Source organism: Musca autumnalis, unplaced genomic scaffold, assembly GCF_047663935.1.
Source record: "Musca autumnalis isolate F117 unplaced genomic scaffold, ASM4766393v1 scaffold_3, whole genome shotgun sequence".
NCBI lineage: Eukaryota > Metazoa > Arthropoda > Insecta > Diptera > Muscidae > Musca > Musca autumnalis.
Window position 1 is genome coordinate 160,860,027 of NW_027411866.1, and position 23,998 is coordinate 160,884,024.

The following is a 23,998-nucleotide window of genomic DNA, read 5'->3' on the forward strand; positions in this document are numbered from 1 at the left end:
TTTTAACAAAAATATTAATAATGATATTTATTTATACTAATAAAATGATGTTTTATTTAAAATTTTGTAAAAATTTTGGTTTTGCAATAATTAAGTTGACTAACTGTATGTCCTCATACAACCTTCGCAAACGGCCTGTTACACTGGCGCCCAACGTGGGGCCAAATTACATAAATGCCAGTCCATTCCTCTTGAGTAATGGACTGCGTACATCAACATCAGTGCTTCCTTAAATAGTTGAAACTGATAGCAGAGCATCATCCGCAATACAGAGAGTGCATGAACCAAACTATCTACGAAAATCGTGTTTGCTTTATTGGCGCCCAACGTGGGGCCATGTAACACGACCAATTTCTACCATCAACAGCCGAGGACTACAACAGCAAAAGGCTCGTAATTTGTGAAAGAACAGAGTCTTCGCAATCGTCTAGTTTCACGGAAGACCTATACAGATGGCCATATAAGACGACGGGTTATTCCTGTAGAACGATTTGAACAAAACATATTAACTTGAATGCTTCTAGAACTACATGAAACCGATAATAGTGCATCATCACGCAATTTGAACACTGTACATCAACTCGATGCTTCCTTATGTACATGAAAATGATAGCAGTGCATCATCAAGCAAATTGGACACAACACATCAACTTCAATGCTTCTGAAGTACATGAAACCGATAATAGTGCATCATCAGTACCTACAGGGTGTGGATAAAGTCTATGGTTTCAGCATCCCACAAGACTAGTTCAACACAATCTTCCTACCATCATTGCAGTTTTAGCAGATTCAACAAACTGATACATCAGCAAAATTCAAGAAGCAATTATCCTAATACAGTTTACTTAGCAGATCTAACAATCAGTTATCCCACATGCAGTTTATTGTAACATATTCAACAATCCAATTCCTGATACAGTTTGCCATAGCAGTTCCCACAATCATTTATTTCTGATGCTTCATCGGGACGCTTTCAGCATCAGAGGGGGAGACTGAAGCAATCAACATTTTAATTATTACAGTTTAACGCCCTCTACATTTCAATAGTAACACTTTTAAGCTTTTGTATTTTTGTCATTGTGATTTTATACCATTTCATATTTCCATTGTGATTGATCTTTACATTTTTAAAGTTAACAGCTAAAAATACACCTCTGTAAATATATTAAATACTACTACTTTAAGCAACTATGTACTACTAAATTTTATCATACATGACTAAACGACTTTGTCGCTTCTCAAAAGTGAAGCTAAGTAGAATAAAATTCAATAAATTCGTTCATTCCTCTTGAGCAACTTAAACTCTGTACATCAACCTCAGTGCTTCCTTAAGTAGTTGAAACTGATAGCAGAGCATCAACCGCAACATAGAAAGTGAATAAAGTATTCTTTTAAAAAACCTAAACATTTGGTGTTTTATTGTATGTCCTCATACAAACTTCGCAAACGGCCTGTTACAATGTCTATATTTTTGAATAATAATTATGTTGCTCGCAATTTAATAGAACTAATATATTTTAATGAATAAATTCTCAACATTTTATGCAAATGAAGAATTAACGTTAACACAACATTCTGTGCTAATCAGCATTGAACATAACCCACTCCCGTAAATGTTGATGACATTTCTTCCTCAAATTCGCTTCAAGAAGTGAAATTATAAATTCAATGAGTCATTTAAATGGATAAATCAAAAGTACACTTTTTGGTCCTCTGCTCTCGACAAAAACACTTGGTTCCGACTGCTTAAAATTCACAACAAGTCACAGTCAGTGACACTCAATTAAAACGAATAAATTATCAAAGCAAACAAAAATATTTACATATTCTGAGGATTTTTTTATGATCTGTGTATATAAAAAGTCGTAAGGTTTTATAAGTGAGCTTGTGTGTGCGTTTTATATTTACTTACATAAATTTTATTTTACAATTGCCATAGAAAATTAGCAATTCTTTTAATCCTTGCCTCTGAGGTTGTGCGAACGTTATTGGCCAGTTAGTCAATCTGTAAGAATAACAAATAAGAGAGAGAAAAACAATGTCATTATTGCTGTCATTTCTTGAATGACTTGCAAATTGCTATAATAAAAAACAAACAGTAAATGGAAATTGCTTAGATTTTTGTTTACTTTGCCATATTAGGTACATACATATGGTATGCCGATAACAATCTTTAATGGAGAATAATATTTTCTTGGCTGCAGTAAAATGAAAAGAAATAAATAAATAAAAATGAAAGATAAAACTATTTTTATTTTCTATACTACCTTGGCGAAAGGTCAAAGTAACTGGCCTATGGTTGGTTTTTATTGCTCTAGGCCAAATGTCATTGTAGACATGGCTGAATTGTGTCAGCACTCGATTAATGACTAAAAATCAATTTCATTTTGACTCCTATACATTTTACTAGCAAATGCCCGCTACTTCGTATGCGGAAAGGAACAAATATATATAAACAATATTTAATACGGGAATGGTGAATACTGGAGATTCTGTTGTACTAAGACCTATTTTATTACCAATATTTTTTCGATTGTAGTCAGAATTTACAAAAAAAAAAAAAAAAAAAAAAATTGCCGTATCGCATCCCTACACAACTACCATATTTTTTTATATCGAATTTCCAAAACTACGTATCATATTGCAAATTTTAGATTTGACTCCTGGTTTTAACCCTTCACTAACACAGCATTCCCTTCCAATACGAATTTCCAAACACTAAACTTTATTTCACCCCTTCACAACAACAATCCCGCACATTTACAATGCAAGGTTCTAGCTTTAGCGGTTTCGCCCAGAACCCGAATAGGTCCGTTAAACTTTCGGCATTCAAAATGGTCATGAATATCCACGTTTTCGTATATCCCCATATAACGGTACCTCTCGACTTAGTGTATTTTAAAAGAAGAACAACTCTATATTGTCCAATTATCTTTAAATTTGAACCGTGAATACTCAGAGGATATAGAAGTTTAATTTAAAAAATCTCCAATTCGATCCATGTTTATTAGAAGAGATATTTTGAAGATTTTGAGTATTTTGAAAATCTTCGGCACATTTTCCAACTGAAATTCGGAATTTGTGGCATGAAAGGTTAGAAAAACTTTTTTACAAAAAAATTTACTTAATGTGCACGGGTATGTCCACCGTATATAACGGAAAAATTTTTGGAAGCATTTCAATTTAGGTTTTTTTATTAACAAAATTGTCGCATTGGATCACGTTTTGAAGTTAACATACCAAAGCGGTCAGAACAAAACATTTTTGAAAAGATACTTCACGTTTGACTACTTAATTTCAGTACACTATTTAGAAACGCCTTGGCGTTAACATCAAATCAATGGAACAATATTCAGTACAATTTTTCAAACTCAGAACTTTGTCTCTAATTTTAGAGTGATCTTCATAACAAATATTTTTCCATTTCGTATTTTTTGTACAAATACCATATTTCCAAATTATATAATCCCAGCTTTGTTCCTACACCCAACACCAAATTTATTACCTTAACTGTTTACACAATGCCAAAATGGTTTTAGTACCAACATGTTACCCAACTTTTCGTACACATAGGTAAACGTTTCAAAAATTACTTCCTTATATTCAACTTATATCCTAACCCTATTCACTTTTCCAGCTTTATCCGTTCCTCTGAAACCCATTATAGTACTATTTAGTACTTTTTGTATAAATAAGTACGAATTTTCAAAACCTCCTCCCTATCTCCACTCCAAACACCAATTGCTAATCTAATACCGAATTTCAAAATTCCAGTTCTACCCTTTACAAAATCACAAATTGTGCAAAATTCTATACCATATAGCAAATACCAAAAGGTACCAAATTTTGTACCATTTAGCACTTTTCGTACACGAATTTCCAAAATGTACTTTCATATCTCAGCTCTATCCGTTCACCTAAACCCAATTTATAGCCAATGTAGTTCCATTTAGCACTTTTCTATAAGTACGAATTTCCAAAACTACCTCAATCCTGCACTCCAACAGTAATCTGTTTACGCAAATACAAATTGTGCTTCGTGCACATTAGTACGATTTTCTAAAGCTACCTCCATATCTCAATTCTATATTCCAACAACAATCTTAATTCCAAATTTCAGGATTCCAGCTCTTCAAATCCAAATCCATCATACTAAACTCACTACCATTTAGGACTTTTCGACCTTTACTTCTTTCTTACTCTTCATCAGTGACCCCCATTCCAAATTTCAGGATTCCGGCCCTATTCGTTAACCCATATCCAAATTGTACTATATTTAGTACTATTTAGTACTTTTCTTATACTTTTAATTCGAATTTCCAAAAACCTTTCTTTTTACTCTCCATCAGTGACCTTTATTCCAAATTTCAGGATTCCAGCTATATTTATTACTTTTCGTACACTTATAGTTCGAATTCCAAAAACTTTCATTTTTACTCTTCATCAGTGATCCTCATTCCAAATTTCAGGATTCCAGCTCTATCCGTTCACCCACATCCAAATTGTACTAAATTAAGTACCATTTAGTACTTTTCGTGCACTTTTAGTTCGAATTTCTAAAAACCTTTCTTTGTTACTCTATATCAGTGACCCTCATTACAAATTTCAGGATTCCAGCTAAATCCGTTCACCCAAATTTAAATTGTACTAAATTTAGTACCATTTAGAACTTTTCGTGCACTTATAGTTCGAATTTCCAAAAAACCTTTCATTGTTACTCTTCATCAGTGACCCTCATTCCAAATGTCTGTATTCCAGCTCAATCCGTTCACCCAAATCAAAATTGTACTAAATTTAGTACCATTTAGTACTTTTCGTACCCTTATAGTTCGAATTTCCAAAAACCTTTCATTGTTACTCTTCATCAGTGACCCTCATTCCAAATGTTTGTATTCCAGCTCTATCCGTTCACCCAAATCCAAATTGTACTAAATTTAGTACTTTTCGTACTCATAAGTACGAATTTCCAAAATCACCCTCATGTCTCAATCCTACACTTCAACAGTAATTTTAATTCCAAATTTCAGGATTCACGCTCTATCCGTTCACCCAAAATCCAAATTGTACTAAATTTAGTACCATTTAGTAATTGTCGTACACAAAAGTACGATTTTCCAAAACCACCCTCATTTCTCAATCCTACACTTTAAAAGTAATCTTAATTCCAAATTTCAGGATTCCAGCTCTATCCGTTCACCCAAATCCAAATTGTACTAAATTTAGTACCATTTATTAATTTTCGTACACATAAGTACGAATTTCCAAAATCACCCTCATGTCTAACTCCTACACTTCAACAGTAATCTTAATTCCAAATTTCAGAATTCCGGCTCTATCCGTTCACTCAAATATAATTTGTACTAAATTTAGTATCATTTAGTACTTTTCGTACACATTAGTACGATTTTCCAAAACCATTTAATTACATCAACTCCACTTCCCAACCTTGATTTCCATACCAAATTCCATGATTCTAGCTATATCCGTTCAAAATATACAATTGGTACTAAATTTTGTAAGTTTTAGTACTTTTCGTACACTTAGAGGTCGAATTTCCAAAAAACCCTTTGGTACATCTTTCTAGATCTCCATCAGTTACACTCGTTCCAAATTTCAGAATTCTAGCTCTTACCGTTAGCCTAATACATAGGGTACCATTTTTAGTACCTTTCAGTACTTTTCGTACACTTCTGGGTCGAATTTCCAAAAACCCAGCTTATCTCACCCCTACACACCAACAGCAACCTACACCCAAAATTTCAACTTTCTAGCTTCAGCGGTTTCGTCTGGGCGGTGATGAATCAGTCAGTCAGTCAGTCAGTGAATACCTCACCTCACTGCTCTTTTATATGTTATCTATATATACGGTATCTATATCTATCTATATATACGGTAATTTTATCAGTGTTTTGTAAAGCGTTGTTTTTGTTTGACGACATGTGGCTTTGTTCTTAAACTGCTTACTTAAGTCAAAGTAGCATCTTTTGGCCATTACAATTCTTCTTTTTATATCACAACTTATGTTGTTTGTTGTTTTTACGGCGGTGCCGCGGTAGACGAAGTCTTTTACTACCTCAAAATTATAGGAGCCAATTTCAACAGTTGGTCCGATCTCTACGGACGCATTGCGCTTCGACACTACCAACTTGGTGGTTTACCGCCAGATCCACTTTAGCAGATTCCCTTTCGACTTTTGCAAAGGTATCAGTTACTTCCTTTACCGATCGACCCATGATGTCAGTGTCATCGAAATAAGCAAGTAACATATGGCGGTTTGTATATATTATTCCATTTCTATTGTCCTTCGCATCTCGTATAACCTTTTCCAGCAGAATGTTAAATAAGTCACAGGAGAGGCCGTCTCCTTATCTGAATCCTCTTTTGGTACTAAAATCTTCGCAAAAAAAAAAAAAATTCTTTCCTATTTTAACTTAGGACCGACTATCAGTTAATGTCATTCTACAAAGCCGAATGAGCTTTGCGGGGATACCAAATTCAGACATTGCTTGGAATACCTTTGAACGTAGCGGGCTGTCGAAGGCTGCTTTATAATCGACAAAAAGGTAGTAGTTCGATCTGCATCTTTTGGGTCTTCTCCAGGATTTGCCGCAGGGTAATATCTGGTCAATGGTGAATTTGCCAGGTCTAAAGCCGCATTGGTATGGCCCAATTATTTCATTCACCCTGACACAATCTTGTAGGCAATAGGGAGAAGACTTATGCCCCTATAGTTAGAGCATACAGTCTTATCTCCTTTCTTGTGGACAGGGCACAGGATGCTCAGGTTCCAATCGTCGGGTACTCGTTCTTCCTGCCAGATGGTGCTAACTAGCTGATGAATACACCTTATCAGAGTGTCGCCTCCTGTTTTGAACAGCTCGGCTGGTAAGCCATCGGCTCCTGCTGCCTTATTATTCTTCAGCCGACTTATTGCTGTCTTTACCTCATCTTGGCTGGGCGGTATACATTCAATACCATCTTCTGGGGTTGGATCTGTGGTATCTTCGCCGTCTTCGCTACTATCGGATACCAACAGTTTGGAGAAATGTTATTTCCATAACCTGAACACACTGTCTGTATCAGTTACCAAATTACCTTGCTGGTCTCTACAGGAGGATGTGCCTGTACCAAAGTCATCAGTTCGATGTTTCACTCGTTGGTAGAACTTTCGGACTTCATTCTGGCTCCTGTGACTAATGTAAATCTCAATTTTATTTAAAACTCCCGTCTTTCCATTTATCTCTTTTTCCTGCGGAAAAGACGTTTCTCCTCTCTCCTTTTCTCCCGATACCTCTCTCGTGCGCTACGCGTTGCTACTGATTGTAGAGTAGCCATATATGCCCCATTTTTCTCTTCGGAAGCAGCACGAGGTGGAGGTCTCTGGTATACAAGTATAGATTTTGCGGATGTTTGCATGGAGTGGACAATATGTTGCCTTTGTACTAATATGTTATCGGGACAAGGAGTGCTTTCATTAAGCAATTGGGCTAGTTGAGTGGAATATGCTGTGGCTATCTGTTGTGATTGCAGCTTACCGATGTTCAACTTCTGTTTGTGTCTGTTCGCACTTTGTTTGCTACGTTTAATCTGGTACGTACCTTTGCTGCAACAAGGTAGTGGTCCGAGTCTATGTTTGCACCTCGGAACGATCGCACATCCAACACGCTTGATGCATGTCTTCCACCTATCACAACGTGATCAATTTGATTTCTTGTTCTTTAATCAGGCGACAGCCAGGTGCCCTTATGAATATCGAGATGCTTCTATCTGGTACTGCTAACTACCATGTTTCTTGCAGCTGCAAAGTCTATCAGCCTCATACCATTGTCAGATGTTTCACTGTGGAGACTGAATTTCCCTACCTTTGTGCCAAAGGTATTCTCCTTTCCAATTTTGGCATTAAAATAGCCTAGAAAAATTTTAATGCCATGGGCAGGGCAAAGGTCATAAGTTTCTTCTAAGCGGTCGTAAAAATATCTTTGGTCTGTTCGTCCTTGTCTTCAGTGGAAGCATGAGTGCAAATAAAGCTGATGTTGAAGAATTTTGATTTTAATCGAATTGTGGCGAGTCTATCATTCACTGGGGTGAAACTGTTATTTTTTTGGGTGAACGAAGGCTAAGCTTTGAAACTAGCATTTATACATAAATCATTCGAAAATTGTATATACAAATCAATGTCAGTTATTTAATTCCAAACTTTTCCTATAGTCCGACTTGGCTGGCAACGCTATTTTTTAATGCTTTATGCATCAGTATCAAAAAATTTGAAAATCAATATTTGTCATCGGAAGCTTTGACAAGTTGATGGTGGCCTAGAGCTCTGAGTCGCCGGCTACCGTGTCACTTTGTTATCGAAGACCCGGGTTCGAATCCCAGTCTGGCTCATGCTGAAATTGTTTTATTTTTGCCTTTTTAAGGCGAAAATCATTTTATAGTGATATTTGAATTAATTCTCTTTCGAGTTGAGCTGTTATGACCTAAGATAATGACACAATCTTTTTTTAAACTCTTTTGTTCTAATTTGTTTGAGTTCTTGCATTGTGAGTCTTAGAGTCGCGAATGATCTGCATGCTCTGTGTATGTGTCCCTAGGTTCGATTCCCAGGCCAAACAAAATCCAATTTTTTAAAACTTGTCTATAAGTGGTGTCATAAGACTATTCGTTCAGACTCGGCGATAAAAAATTAGGTCCTTTATCATTGAGCTAATATGAATCGGCATACCCTCATATATATGAAAGAAGTCTCCCATGTCCCTTCGGGGATATGTGTGGGAACATATATATGATGAACACTAAATTTATGAATTAAGTATCCGATTTGGTCGAAACTTTCCACATTCCTACCAAATGGAATGTTATATTGGAAAACATCTTGAAGTTTCTCTCGCACCAAAGTTCGAAATTTTTGCTAAAGTGCAGTTTTAGGGCTGTTCGAGGAGTCCTCGCGGGCTCATTTTAGTCGAAAGTCTCACCAAAGAACTCGATCTAGGAACGCCTTTTCTCCTGACATTATTTCAATGAAACTACTCTAGTGTGACCAGGGGCTTACGAAAATGTCATTTTTATCGGCGTGAGACCATAATGAATAAGATAATTATGCCAAATCTGAAAAAAACCTACTTCCATCATCTATGGGTCTAATTTTCTTCTTCCAAGCTTACGTCAAAATCGATGATAGACTATATCGATATACCTCTTTCGGTACCTCCAACACAAGAGTTCAAACTTTTAGGCTTAAGAACAGGTTTAGACCTGTTTGTGGATAAATGTTAAACTTTATTCCGGGTAGTTGTCCGCAGTACTGACTTCTCTTCACTTGTTTCATTTACACGGTCGGATACAATATGAGGTATTGACTTATCCGTTTTGCACCGCAGTAGTGTTGTCCTCTTTGCCCTGCTAAGATCTTTTTTGTCCATAGTTGCCCACCATACCGCAGATGCGCTTATCAATGTATCATCCCAGCAAACCAAAATCGGAAGAAACATCCGAGTTCGTATGCGAGTTCGATCCGAACTCTGACCGAAAGTCATATGGCGTGGTTGACGTGTTCTAGCTCTGACCGAAATCCGGATGAAAATTGGAAGTGTTTGAAGACTTTTGGAGCGAATTCCGATGAACTATCGTATGAATTTCTGATTTATTAACCGACGTTCGGACAGATATCGGTCCGAGTTCGGAAGTAAAATCTTATGAAATTCGGAAGTTTTGGACGACTTTCGTACAGAATTCAGTCCGAAGTCTGATGAACTATCGTATGAATTTCTGATTTATTTATTTATTTAAAAATGTTAAACTTTCTAAAAAAAACCTGTCGGACGTCCGACATTGTGTTTACTGGGAGACCAGGTTAAACCCCCCAATTTTTGGGGTTGACCAACATATATGGTTCCTTTCCGGAATATGGTATTTTCATTCAAGTTTCCTATGTTTATTTTCATATCTCGGAAAACTGGTTCCTTGAAAGCTCCATATCCCTTTTTTACTCGTGAATAGGCATAGTTCCGCTAAGACGTCTAGCTCTGACCCAGTAGTAAGCAATTTCAAGTGCCACTTCGGTCCTCCTACAAAGCAGATGCTTTCCCCTTAGACGTATTATAACGTCGTCTGCATAGCAGACCGGTTCAAATTCCTCGTGGGTTAAGGCACTTGAAAGATTATTAATGATAATAACCCACAGTACATCATACTCCCATCCGATTTTCAAAATTTTTTTAGGATTCGTTTTTTAGCCACAACAATGAACTGATAAAGTTTTTTCATCGATTGGGCCGTAATTGCGGCCATTAGAACATTTTCGTGAAAATGCACCTTTGGACCCATACAAATTACTATGGAAGCAGAGATCGCTAGGTTGGCATGGGTTAACGTTAACCGATCGCCATAAAGTTTCACATATATAAGGTTTTTGGATCAAATGGAAAAAATTTCGGTGGTAGGAGTTCCAAAAATATGTTTTTGGTTCTTCATTTTGAAGGTTCTCTCTATATGGGTTAGTACACCATGCAATGCGGTTTCCACTGATCTGCCTTTGTTTGTATTTAAGCATTTCTTTATTTATCAAGGTGTGAATGAGGTTAAACGTAACAATGAGGATTTATTGCACGTATACGCAATGGATTTGATAATTTTAATCCACGGGATATACTTAATTCGGATATATGTAAACTTACTATAATTAAATAAATTGACAAATTTCAGATATATGTAAACATACTATTAGTTAAATAAATTGAAAAATTTCGATCGTAAATACATATACAACCTCATCTATCCACGATTATAAACTTTCTCCTCCATTTAATTTGCTTTACGAAGATACACTAACACACACGAATGCTTGTTATATCAGTCATGAAAATCTCTTCAATGATTTCCCATGAATATAGCATTGCTTAAAGTTACATTAATACTCCAACTACATCTCTCCCTTGTCAGCCCTCTATCGATAATCATCCATCTATCGTTGATAGTGGCTTACTGTCTTCAAAATCTTCCTCCAAGCCCCATTCATTTGTTTGGCCTCTAATCGCACTACTAAATTCACATATTGAAGACGAAAAAACGAATGACTTATCATAAAGGCTTTAATAGGCTGAGATTGCTAAGACGTGATTGACATTTTCAGCACTAAATTGTTGGAACGATAAGACATCGCTTTGGATGTGTGTATGTTAGAGATATTTGTGTTCTAAAACAAATTTGGGGGGTATTTGATATCACAACACGCATCGCGCACGCACAGTTTTTCCATGTTGTTTATTATAACGACAATTTGTATTGAATTTATACACGATTTTCGATTTGGAATTTATTAGTAATGAGAGATTTTAGTTGAGTTTTGTACAATTTTTTGCCCTTTGTTGTGAAGTAAATAGTTGTGATTTTTAAATTATTGGAATTTGTAGGAATTCTAAAGAAAAAAACATTTCGATGAAATTTGTTTTTTACATTTCGCTCATTTACTTAAAGAGTGGCATAACTCAAAAATGCGTTTTCTCAGTTAATAATTTTTTTCTACGACTTCTACTTTATATTTTGTCAAACACAACGAGTTACACTTATTTACTAGTTTATTAAAAGCCGGCGCTTTTTATTTAATCGCAGTCAATGTTCAATTTTAGTTTTTTTTTTTAGGTTTTCACGATATTGCTTGGAAACCGCAAGCCCTATCAAAATGGAAATAAAGAAAAATCTCTACAAGATTGACCTTCTGTTCAATATGCCTCAAGCTGCTTCGGTGCTGTGGTGGTGATGGCGACGGTTCTCCGGATTGTGTGGTTATCGTAGTCAATGATTCACCAGACTCACGACGGTGCTGGTGTACGGCTAGTGCCTGTGTACACAAAAATGAGGGACGATTTTTGTCGCCACAAAATCGTTGCAAAACTTTAGTAAAATATAACATCTTATCTTTAATGTGATTCCCTTCAAACAATGATAATCAAATACAAATCTGATATCGAAACAGAATGTACAACAACTTATAACGGAAATCATTAATGGCATTATTTTATTCCGAATCACGACAATACCAAATATGGCTAATAAGAATTTCTTTGATGTCCATCTTGTTCGATTCATCCAATTATCATAACGATTGACATAACTTGTTACTGTATCTTCCTTATACGGATTGGATGGATGGATGGATGAATGAAAAACTTTATTGACAACTTGACTAAATAGCGTCGTTGTAAGTAAAATATGTATTGTGTAAGTGTAATTGTGCGTAAAAAGAAAAGAGGGAAGATTGTAGCAAATATTTCCCTTTGAAGAGCTCTTCTTCTTGTCAAGTGTCAGTTAAATACTTGAAAGCAATGTTAATAGAAAGTTTTCTTTTGTGAACACATTTTCCCCCATTCTAATCTTCTTTTTTTGGAAATGTGAGTGAGATATTTTGTAATTGTATTGGAGATATTGTTGTAGAAATCTTCATTAATAGAACAGGCAAATAATGTGTTAGATTGGGTTAACCAACCAATTTTTTTACACCACCCAATTCTTAAAATACATTTAGCAAGGCAAATGTTGAGAAAACAAGACAAAAGTGGTTAGAATTGTTAAAGAATTACACAAGATTCTTTTAACCACACGACTTAAATTAATACTAGGATATAATAAGCCAACAAAATTTAATTGTAAGATTTCTATAGTAAATACCATGACAAATAAATACAATGACACAATGCAAAAGATCCTGTAAGAATTAGGCCAGCCTTACGACGCCCATACAAAGGTACCTCCCGATTTTCGATATTTTGTATGTTGTGGTCTCAATATCCCAGCAAAATGGCTGAAATTTGGTAGTTATAAAATATTTCGGTGGAGAATTATCAGTATTGGTTCACGTCTTCATAGCCCCCAAAGAACGTTACCTCCCATTTTTATCATTTTGAAGGCTGTGCCCTCAATATCCCACCGAAATTTAGTATTTATTCTTTGCTATGGGTATAAAACTTCACACCTGAAATTTCCAAATATTCAATAAGGTAATCATCAGTATAGGTTCGCTTCTTCCATGGAGGTATAAAATATTCCAGAAGAGAATTATCAGTATAAATCAGGGATGCTCTTCTTTGCAAAGTCAGTATACATAGCGATCCCACTGAGTTGGTTTTGCATTTGCTTTTCTCCCTCACGTACACTGTACATGAACAAAAACAAACAAATAACATAATATTTGGTTCCTGATGTTTTCACTCATACAATCACATACATGTATGCTTTCGGTTTGGTTGTATTTCTATGGTCGTCGCTGGTATAAATCCCCGTCTTGATATAGCAGCCATAGAAACGTATTCGACATTTTGAAGGTTGTGCCCTTAATACACCACCGACTCGACTGAAATTTAGTATTTAGCCTTAGTTGGAGTAGTAGTGTAGTCCCTATAGAACGATAATTCCCAATTGCCGGTATTTTGAACGTTGTGGTTCCAATATTCCAACGAAATGGCTGTAATTTTGTATTTAGTCTTCATTGAGCTATAAAACTTCTTACGAAAAATGGGTGGGTATAGGCCCACGTCTTCATATCCCCCCATAGAAGATATGAAACTTACTGGCAAAAAATCCATATAATTAGGCCGGGGCGGTTTGAAAACCTAAATGGGCGAGTTGTGTATCTGATACCTGAAATTGTACTTAGCAAAACAGTCCACTAGACCATATATCATGTTATGAAAATCGAGCCTCCCAATTTTGACTTGAAGTTTTTTTCCAGGTTTTTTTTATTTTTGATATTATGGCATATAACAGCTAAACCATTGAAATTTTCCATCCAACACTAAGACAAAAAATATAGCCGAGAAAATAAGTAAGAACCCTCCAATACATCGCAAAAACATTGGAACGCATCTTAAGTCTGTTTTGGCCTTGATGCAGTGCAAATTTTTCGGAAAATGTCGATAAATGACACTGTTCTACAAAAGTTGATGAGAAAAATAATCAAGCGTTCTGATGCAAACATTATATCGTGTTTGGTTCATGGACAACGAAAATACAGTTTGTTCCTTTGGGTCACTTCGTTTTTTTATTTTATAACGGCAAATGTAGTGAAAACGGGGTTTCTTAGAAGTTTAAACAAGCATAACGTATTTTTTTCACAACGACTTTCTATGAACCCTTTATTCTTTCAAAATGGTTAAATCGGTTAAAACAAGTATCAGTCGGCATAGCCGACAGAGATATACCCTCAGCCAGTTTAATTTGAAACACTTTATTCCAAAAAATACTTCATACGTACAAAAATGTGGATTAGGATTAAAGTTCAAACGGATTGCGGAGTAGGTACTTAAAGGAATGGACCGACATAGTCCATTATGGAAGTAGATCTTATTTTGGGAGTCATACAGTACTAAAATTTCCCTCGGTTGTTTCCATATCAGATTATCTTTCTCTAAATCTGGAGCATATTTCCAAACCTTTAAACGGCAGACTTGTTCGCGGAAAAATCATTTTATTTAACAAAACATCTAGGTTTTTATAAGAAATTTTGAAGTTTTCAATAAGTTTCAGCATCCGAAGCACTCGATTGTATCCGTCGAGGTTGTCTGTGTCATATTCTATCTTATTGTACAGAAATATGACACAACTGCGCGACTCCTATTGATATTCCGAGATGTTTCAATTATCTGTCATTTTAAACCATATTGCGCTGTAATTTCGGTGTTCGCGGAATTATTTATAGGTTTTCTTTGGTGAAAATGATTAGAAAGCCTTGCATTATCGACTGAAAGAAAATTGGGAGTTAATATCTTAAAAATTCGCGAAAATAAAATGACTGTTCAATCCTGATGACCAAAAATAAATGCCTATTTTTCATAGAACTATCGGAAAAATGATCAGAAAATCATTTCGCGAAGAGCTAGAAACATAATTTTTTCTGTATTTGATATGGAACATTATCGACTTTAAATCACTACAAGATTAAAAACATAGATCCATTCGCTTCGGGATAAATTAGCTAACAATAACAAAAATTTAGGTGTTCTATTCTACTGACGTTGAGTGTATTCTTTCGATAGATATCGCGCCCACTAGTCATTTCTGTTGGTCATCGTATAACTTTTGCACCAGTATTCCAGAAAGCATGGACTTGTCCACGAAAAACATAATATCCCTAAGGAGAAAAAAATTTAGACAAAATATTGGGATATCCAATTTGGTTGCTTCGTTCAAGAGATATCGTTCATATAATTTTAGTGACATCCTTACCGGAAGTTGTGGACCGGTATTTGCCATCCTCAAAATGAAACTAAGTTTGTACAAAATATGACGAAGGCCAAATTTTGGATCAAATTGGTTGATCAGTTCGAGAGTTATCGTGCTCTCCAGCCACTACATATGGTTCCATAGGGTTTTTTACACCTTTCGGGCTGTATTCTCAAGAACTATGGACTTGCCCCTGAAAAAACTTTTACCGTCGTAATTGAGGCAGCGAATGCAAGTTGCTTCAACAAAAATCAACGTGATTCGCGAGCAGGTCTTAAAGGGAACTTATCCGAAATTTTGTGTGGAAGGTACCCGAAGGAATGGACAAATATAGTCCATATTCGAACCTGATCTATATCTGGTAGATATATTAGGTTGTGTAAAGTATGGACCAAATCCGTCGCTCCCATAAAGAGTAATCGTACGCACAATCTTTCCGAACATTTTCGAACTTTTGTGGGAGGTACCTGAAGGAGTGGACCGACATGGCTTATCTTCGAACTTAAACTTTTTTTTGGACAAAATATTACGAAGTGTAAACCCAATCGGCAGTTTAGTTTGAGAGTTATCGTGCGCTCCAACGACTACACACGGTGTCATAGGGGTTTTTCCCAACTTTCAGGCTATTTTCTCAGGAAGTATGGACTTGCCCCTGATGAAACTTGTACCGTCGTAATGGGGGTAGTGAATACAAGATGCTACAACAAAAATTAAAGCGATTCGGGAACAGGTCGTGGACCGATTGAGTCCATATTTGAACGTCATCTAAGTCTAGTAGAAATTTCACGATGTGCAACGTGTGGACCAAATCGGTTACTCCCTTCAAGAGTTATCGTGCGCACAAATTTTCCGAACATTTTCGAACTTTTGTGGGAGAGGTGCCGGAAGGAGTGGACCGATATAACCTTCTTCGAACTTAAACTAAGTTTGGACAAAATATTGCGAAAGCCAAATTTTGGACCAAATTGGTTCATCCCTTCGAGAGTTATCGTGCGCACCAACCAGCCAGACAGACAGACGGACGGACATTGCTAAATCTACTCCAAATTGTCTGAAACACATTTTGTCCAAACATACTTGGGGTCTAAAACCATTATTTCGATGAGGCACATTTTGCCCGTATGAAAGTGAAGTATTAACAAACGCAAAAAACGGGAAAATTCTTTTCCTCATGCTCTAGGCTGCTTAGAAGATACCAAATAGTGTAATTAATTACTTTCACCAAATAAGAAAATCAATAAGCTTCCGAAAACGGGAAAAACTACGCCTGAAGGAGCGTTCCAATGCCTTTGCGATGGGCTAGAGAGCTCTTAACTATTGTCTTGGAAGCACCCTTTATGTTTTTTTTTCGTTCCATACAAGTCGCCCCGGCCTAATATACACACATACATGCAGGTGTATGTCTAACCAATATTGTCCAATAATATTAATTTAGAGTTTTTTTTTGTGAAATTGTCGAACCGAGTTTGCTGTAATTTTCTTGCAAGGAATAATAAAAGAAAATTATTTACTTCAATACAGTTAGTGTTGTTCTTTCATGTTTATAGGTGGAAGTGTCATTGTTTATTTTTAATGTTTTGTAGTAACTCTTTCTCTCTGGGAAATATATTTTTGTCATTTCTTTGATCTGCATTCTCTCGTAGTTGCAAATTCATTTTGTCTGAACACTAATAAGCATTTTGATAAATCCTACCTAATCCCTAGTATCCTGCTTAACAACGCGAATATTTCGTGAAGACGTCCTTGCGTATTATTAAACACATGTAGTGTACTTATGTATACATTTCACATACTTTTTTCTTCTAAATATATCATGTTTATATGTATTCTCCTTCGGTGAGAATTAATCATCCTTCAGAAAGGATTATACTATTAGCATATGAGCAACAAATGCTGAGCAACCACACCTAATTGAATAACAAGTATACGACCACAAAGCTTATGCTAGTAACAGTATAGGGTAGGTTGATTGATTACTTAATGTTTTCGATGGTACTTACATACACGCGAATGTAAGTGGCGGTTTTAGTTACACATGTGCGATTTAGGGTTTTACTTTATCTGCACTGTGAGGCAGCATAGTTAAGTGCGTAGGTTGCAGATAGCGAAAAGACGCAAAAGACAAAATACCAAACATTTAAACGGAACATAACAGTCGTAACAACATATGGCCACAGAGACTTTGATCTTCTTTCCCTCATTGTGACTTTGGACCCCTGTTCGTAGATGTACCTAGTAGTTTTTAGGGGAATCGAATACACGATAAACACATTTTCCATTCACCTTCAAATTACCACTACGGCGATTATTTTTGTTTTTTTTGATTTTTCTAAACTGTGAACATTGTAGTTTAAAAATCCGCAAAAACTTCTCAGTTGTAAGCCCCTCTCATTTAAAGTTAATTAAGGCACACCGTGATCCTATAGTCATTTTGCGATTGTTTGAACTATACCCGAGCAGCTTCCTTATAGATAGCCTTGTGGATTCTTGGCCAACATGGGGTTGGAAATTCATCAGAGGAAAGCTGGTGGTACACCGTTACCGGGATGACAGCTTTAAGCGTATAACCAAGCGTCTTACAGTGTCTGTTGGGTTATGCATTCTTTCATATGTTGATGTTTTGTCATCCTCCCGGAACAGTTAGGTGTCACCGAGCTGGTAACCATAGACACAGTCGATTTCATTGTCCTATCTTGCTTGGATGGGTGAATGGTATTGGCAGATTTGGCGTTGGAGTAACCAATGCGCCATTTGCTCTTAATTTGCAGATTGTAAAAGTTCCTTTCCACTTTGCACATCCATGGCCTTCTACCGTGGTAATGTGCAACAGCAACCCCAGCCTTCAGGATACATATACAAGCTATATATACTTTAATATGACCAACAAGTGAGCAAAGGCTATAGTCGGGACGGGCCGACTATGCGATACCCTACACCACTACCCCTGTCCATAAGCTTTTCACCCGTAAACATTTCTTTGGTGGAGATACTAAAGTTTTCACCTATCTGGCTTTTATACCAAATAAACTGAACCAAAATAATTAATATTTAACTTTATATTTGACTACTGTCGACATCTACTTGCTGGTCTTCTTGATTAGCATTTTACATGTCTTTAATACACCAAATGGAAACACAGGAATTTGTCATTAAAGTAAAAATTTCAAAATATTAAAATTGTGAGAGCTTAGCGCCTTTTGCAATAACTCTGATATTTTACCATAAATGTAACATTTTGTATTAATTCAAAGCTCAGATGGTTTAGATGCATTATCAAGCTCTGCTTGGAATATGCCAAACAGAAGCAGAAATATCTGACATGGAAATAAAATTCCATAAATTGGAAATTGGGATATTCCAGCGTCTTTCTCAACATCTCAAGCATTTCACCAAATTTTGGTAACGCAATTGGGAACATTTTAAAGCTCAGAATGTCTTTATTATTGATACACATCCAACCAAAGCTGAGATACTCGTCAGTGCAATTCAAATAAAAATGGGAAAGTGGGATGGGCGTCAACCTATTTTGCATCATAATAATGACGATATTTTATTCACCCGTTGAAGGGCTTTCCTTTTGGGATATGACTACTAAAACTGAGGTATTCGCATAAGAATAACACTTTGAAGTTTTTCCACATAAGTGTTTTGCCCTTTCCGACTCTTGAATATTATCCGATTATCACGAAACACAATATGGAAGCCCTGTTAAACAACAAAATTTCGTGACGATCAGCATTAAGACCTGTAGGGTGATTACAAAAAATGGAAAAATGGGATGTATTACCGAATTTTGCGATATCTCGGAGTTTGACCACCTACGCTGACCTACTTTTCAAAAATGTAAAGGAAATATTTTTTCTTCCATTCCTTTTGGAATACGCCTACTAGAAGCAGAGATATTCGCATTTGAATAAAACGTCGAATGTTCTCTCATTCCCATTCCGACTCCTAATTATTATCCGACCATCACCAAAATCAATAGTCTTCTTCCCCTCCCCCCATCACCCGATCAAAAATGCGACCTGTAGCGCATATATAGCCAGATCGACTCAGCTCGTCGAGATATTCATTTTGGTACAACCTTTTTGGCCAAAACCAACTCCCCACATGCTAGTGTAGGGTATAACAAGTAAAAAAGTATCAGTCGGCTTTGCCGACAGAGATATACCCTCAGTCTGTGTGGATTGAAATACTATTTTCCAAAAAATTATTCACGGGCGTTGGGCGTATGAACCGACAAAAGTATGGATAGGATTAAAGCTCAAAAATTTGCGGGGATAACGATAGATATGGATTTTTTATACCCTCAGCATTTATGCTAACGAGGGTATATACACTTTCATACGGGCAAAATGTGCCTCATCGAAATAATGGTTTTAGACCCCAAGTATGTTTGGAGGAAATGTGTTTCAGACAATTTGGAGTCGATTGAGCAATGTCCATCCGTCTGTCTGTCTGGCTGGCTGGAGCGCACGATAACTCTCGAACGGATCAATCGATTCGATCCAAAACTTGGGTTTGGTAATATTTTGTCCAAACTTAGTTTAAGTTCGAAGATGGGTTATATCGGTCCACTCTTTCCGGTACCTCCCCCACAAATGTTCGAAAATGTTCGGAAAAGTTGTACATACGATAACTCTTGAAGGGAGTAACCCATGTGGTCCGTACTTTGCATAGCGTGAAATGTCTACCAGACTTAGTTGAGTTTCCAATATGGACTAAATCGGTCCACTCCTTCGGGTACCTCCCACACAAAATTTGGGATAAGTTCAGTTTAGGACCCGCTCGTGAATCGCTTTGATTTTTGTTTTAGCAACTTGTATTCACTGCCCCCTTTACGACGGTGTAAGTTTCATCAGGGGCAAGTCCACACTTCCTTCCTTAATAACCCCAAAGTTGCAAAAAACCCCTAGGACACCGTGTGAGGTGGTTGGAGCGCAAGATAATTCTCGAATTTGGCGTTAGTAATATCTTGTCCAAACATAGTTTAAGTTCGACGATAAGCCATATCGGTCCACTCCTTCAGTACCTCCCCCACAAAAGTTCAAAAATGTTCGGAAAAATTGTTCGTAGGGTAACTCTTGAAGGGAGTGGCCGAATTGGTGCATACTTTACACATCCTAATATATCTACCAGATATAGATCAGGTTCAAATATGGACTATATTTGTCCACTCCATCCGGTACCTCCCACACAAAATTTCGGATAAGTTCACTTTACGACCTGCAATCGAATCACATTGATTTTTGTTGAAGCAACTTGCATTCGATGCCTCAATTACGATGGTAAAATTTTTTTTTCAGGGGCAAGTCCATACTTCTTGAGCAAACAGCCCGAAGGATGTAAAAACCCCCTATGGCACCATATGTAGTGGCTGGAGATCCACTTCCATAATGGTCAATGTCGATCCATTCCTTTAAGTATCTCCTACGCAAAACTTTTGATATTTAATCATAATCAAAATTTTTGTCGGTTCATACATCCAAAATTTTTAAAACCCCCTAAAACATACGTTTTTTGGGAAAAAAAATTGTTTCAATATACACAGGCTGAGGGTATATCTCTGTCAGCAAAGCTGACTGATACTTTTTTACTTGTTTTATCACACTAGCCTACGAAAAACATAATATCGCTGTAAACAGGGCCACTAGGAAAACCTTCGGTAAAAATGTCCAAAGAATCCTCGAACAGACCCTTAACCATACAAAAATGTTGAACATTTATGTGGATGGTATCATAAGGATTGGACAGATTGGGCCCCAAATTTGAACATGAACTAAGTTTCGACAATATTAAGAGATCCAAAGTTTGGACCAAATTGGTTGCTACGTCTATGGGAAATCGTGCGTAGCAATTTAGCGAATATTTTCGAACTGTTGGACCTTATAGGCACCACCTTCGAATTTCATCTAATATTCGAAGAAATATTATAATACCCAGGAGAGCAGGTCTTAAAGTAAATTTACCAAAATTTTGTGTGGGAGGTACCCGAAGGAGTGGACAAATATAGTCCATATTCGAACCTGATCTATATCTGGTAGATCGCTCGCTCCCATCAACAGTTCGCACAATTTTTCCGACCTTTTTGAGCTTTTGTGGGGGAGGTACCTGAAGGGGTGGACCGATATGGAGTATCTTCGAACATAAACTAAGTTTACACAAAATATAACGAAGGTCACCTTTTGGACCGAATCGGCAGATTCGATCGAGAGTTATCTTGAGCTCCAACCACTACACACGGTGACATAGGGTTTTTTGTACCTTTCAGGCTATTTTCTCAGGAAGTTTGGACTTGCCCCTGATGAAACTTATAGCGTCGTATGGGGGCAGTGAATACAAGTTGCTACAACAAAAATCAAATCTATTCGAGAGCAGGTCCTACGCTGAACTTTTCCGAAATTTTGTGTAGGAGGTACCCGAAGCAGTGGACCGATTTGAGAGTTATCGTGCGCTCCAGCCAGACAGACTGACGGACATGGCTAAATCAACACCGAATTGTCTGAAACACATTTCGTCCAAACGTACTTGGGGTCTAAAACCATTATTTCGGTTATATATAGGTTCATATTTTGGTATATGCACACATTCAACTTAACAGGAACCATCTCTCAAAATTTCACATTTTACAATTTTCTATTTGCAACACATTTTTGCTTGGGTGATGCTCTAAATAGTCCGACCACGTTATTAAGAAATTTCTTTGATAGTTTTTTAAGTCTGGAGTGTTACCCCAATGGTTTAAACTTCATCATTACTACTATTACAGAGAGTAATATTTTTCATAACGAACTTCCATCTTTATAACGGAAAAGATATCTAAATATTTTAATTTTCAAACAAAGTTATAAAATAAAAAAAATTGGCCACAAAAAACTAATGGCCCTAATAAAATAATGGTACATATATGCAACAACAAACAAAAGTGTCTGCACTTTGTACCATTAAAACCCCACACTCACTTTGTAATTTGAAATTCTGACAAAGTTCTTCATTTGAAAACTACTAAATTAATTTAATCCCTTAGACTGCTCTGCTCCATATGTTGGACAAAGTTATTTTTTTATTCTCCCTAAGTGATGTCCAAACACAACCAACCAACAACAATTTGAAACTTGTTTAAGTCTTTCTAAAGTCCATATAAATTAAATTAAAACCACTCACACATATGTACATGCCAGCATTCCCCATCAGTTACCAAAAATCCTGTAGAGCGCAACAGAAACTAACAAAAGAAGAGAATAAGAGGGAGAGATTGTTGTGATTCCTTTTAGCCGGTTTATGGTGGGGAATAAAGTTTATTTTTCATTTTGTCCTTGTTTTTTTTTTGTTTTTTATGTAAAGGAATTAAAAATTCCATAGACAATAGCAGTAATTCCAAAGAAAATTCTTCCACTACGACGTGATGGCCCCAAATTCCCCTGAACGCGTACATACATACATACGTATGTACTAGAACATAAAATTAACAATATATTTAATTTTCAAAAATTTAAATGTCAATTTTCTTTAAACGGAGTGGAATGAAGAGAAACAAAGTGATTTGGTAAATAATGTTGCAATATTTTGTGCCATATTAAATGGCACGTGGTTCGTTGCTCGTTTTTCAATTTACCTCTGGCACAATTGCATCAAAAATGAATATGAAATTCAACTTTCGCAGAATATTACGGTAGTTGTTTCCATTTTATGTCAGTACACGAAATCAAACAACTGGAGGCAGCAACCAAACAACCAAAACAAAAAGAAAAATCTGACAGGGAGACGAATTTATGGTCTTCTGAACGCACTCTTCCACACACACACATACATACATAGTAACACAGGAAACACAGAAAACTTATACACAATCTACAAGTTGTTGCTGAGGATAACTTTGGTCATGACAACGCAAATAACATCAGGGAGTTTATGTTAGGCAGTAAGGAAGACTGTATATGCCTCCATGGAATTACGAATTCGCCGAAAATGTTGTATTTATTTTCGACTACTTCTTCTTATTTCCCTTGTTGCAATGTTGAAATATTATAAACTTTAAAGCCATCACAAAAAAAACCGAAATAAAAGTATAATTAAAAACTTAAACCAGTTGTTAATTACTGGAGAAAGAGCTTTTGATATTATGCGCATTACAATAATAATAATAATAATCTTAATAATAATTAATGCTTTGGTTAATGGTTTGAATGGTGATTGAATTTAATTACTGCCTATAATGTTTAAAATGAATATTGTGTTTAATGGACTTTTCTTACTTCCGAGAGATGTCAACGATATGAAATTATTTTACTGGAAAATTAAAAAGAAAGCAAGAGTAAAAGGTCCTAGGAGAGTGATCACGACCATGTGGTTGGTATCTTACCTGGGTAGAAGCTTCCAACCGCGGAAAATAAATTTGTAGGAAGCCACCGTCGTGCAGTGTTGAGCACGTCCGCCGCACAGTGGTTCAGAATCGTTTTTTTTCTGGTCAAAATTCTGTAACTTTTGAACGGATAGAGATATTTTCATAATTCTTTTTCTGTTAGACAGATAACATAATTAGCTTTCAGATGAACGGTCATATTAGGTCTGGAAGTTGCAGAGAAATTCAAGGTCAAAGTTAAAATTTCGGGAACAAAAGTATATATGAGCTGAAAGAGGAGACTTTCGGGCATTTTTCTGTAAAAATAGAACATTGTTCCATGTTGTTCCACAAAAGTTCTAGTCCACTATATTTGGAATTTCATAAAATTTACTATCTAAGGAAAAATAAAATAGCTCATGTTGTGTAAACGCTACGATAATT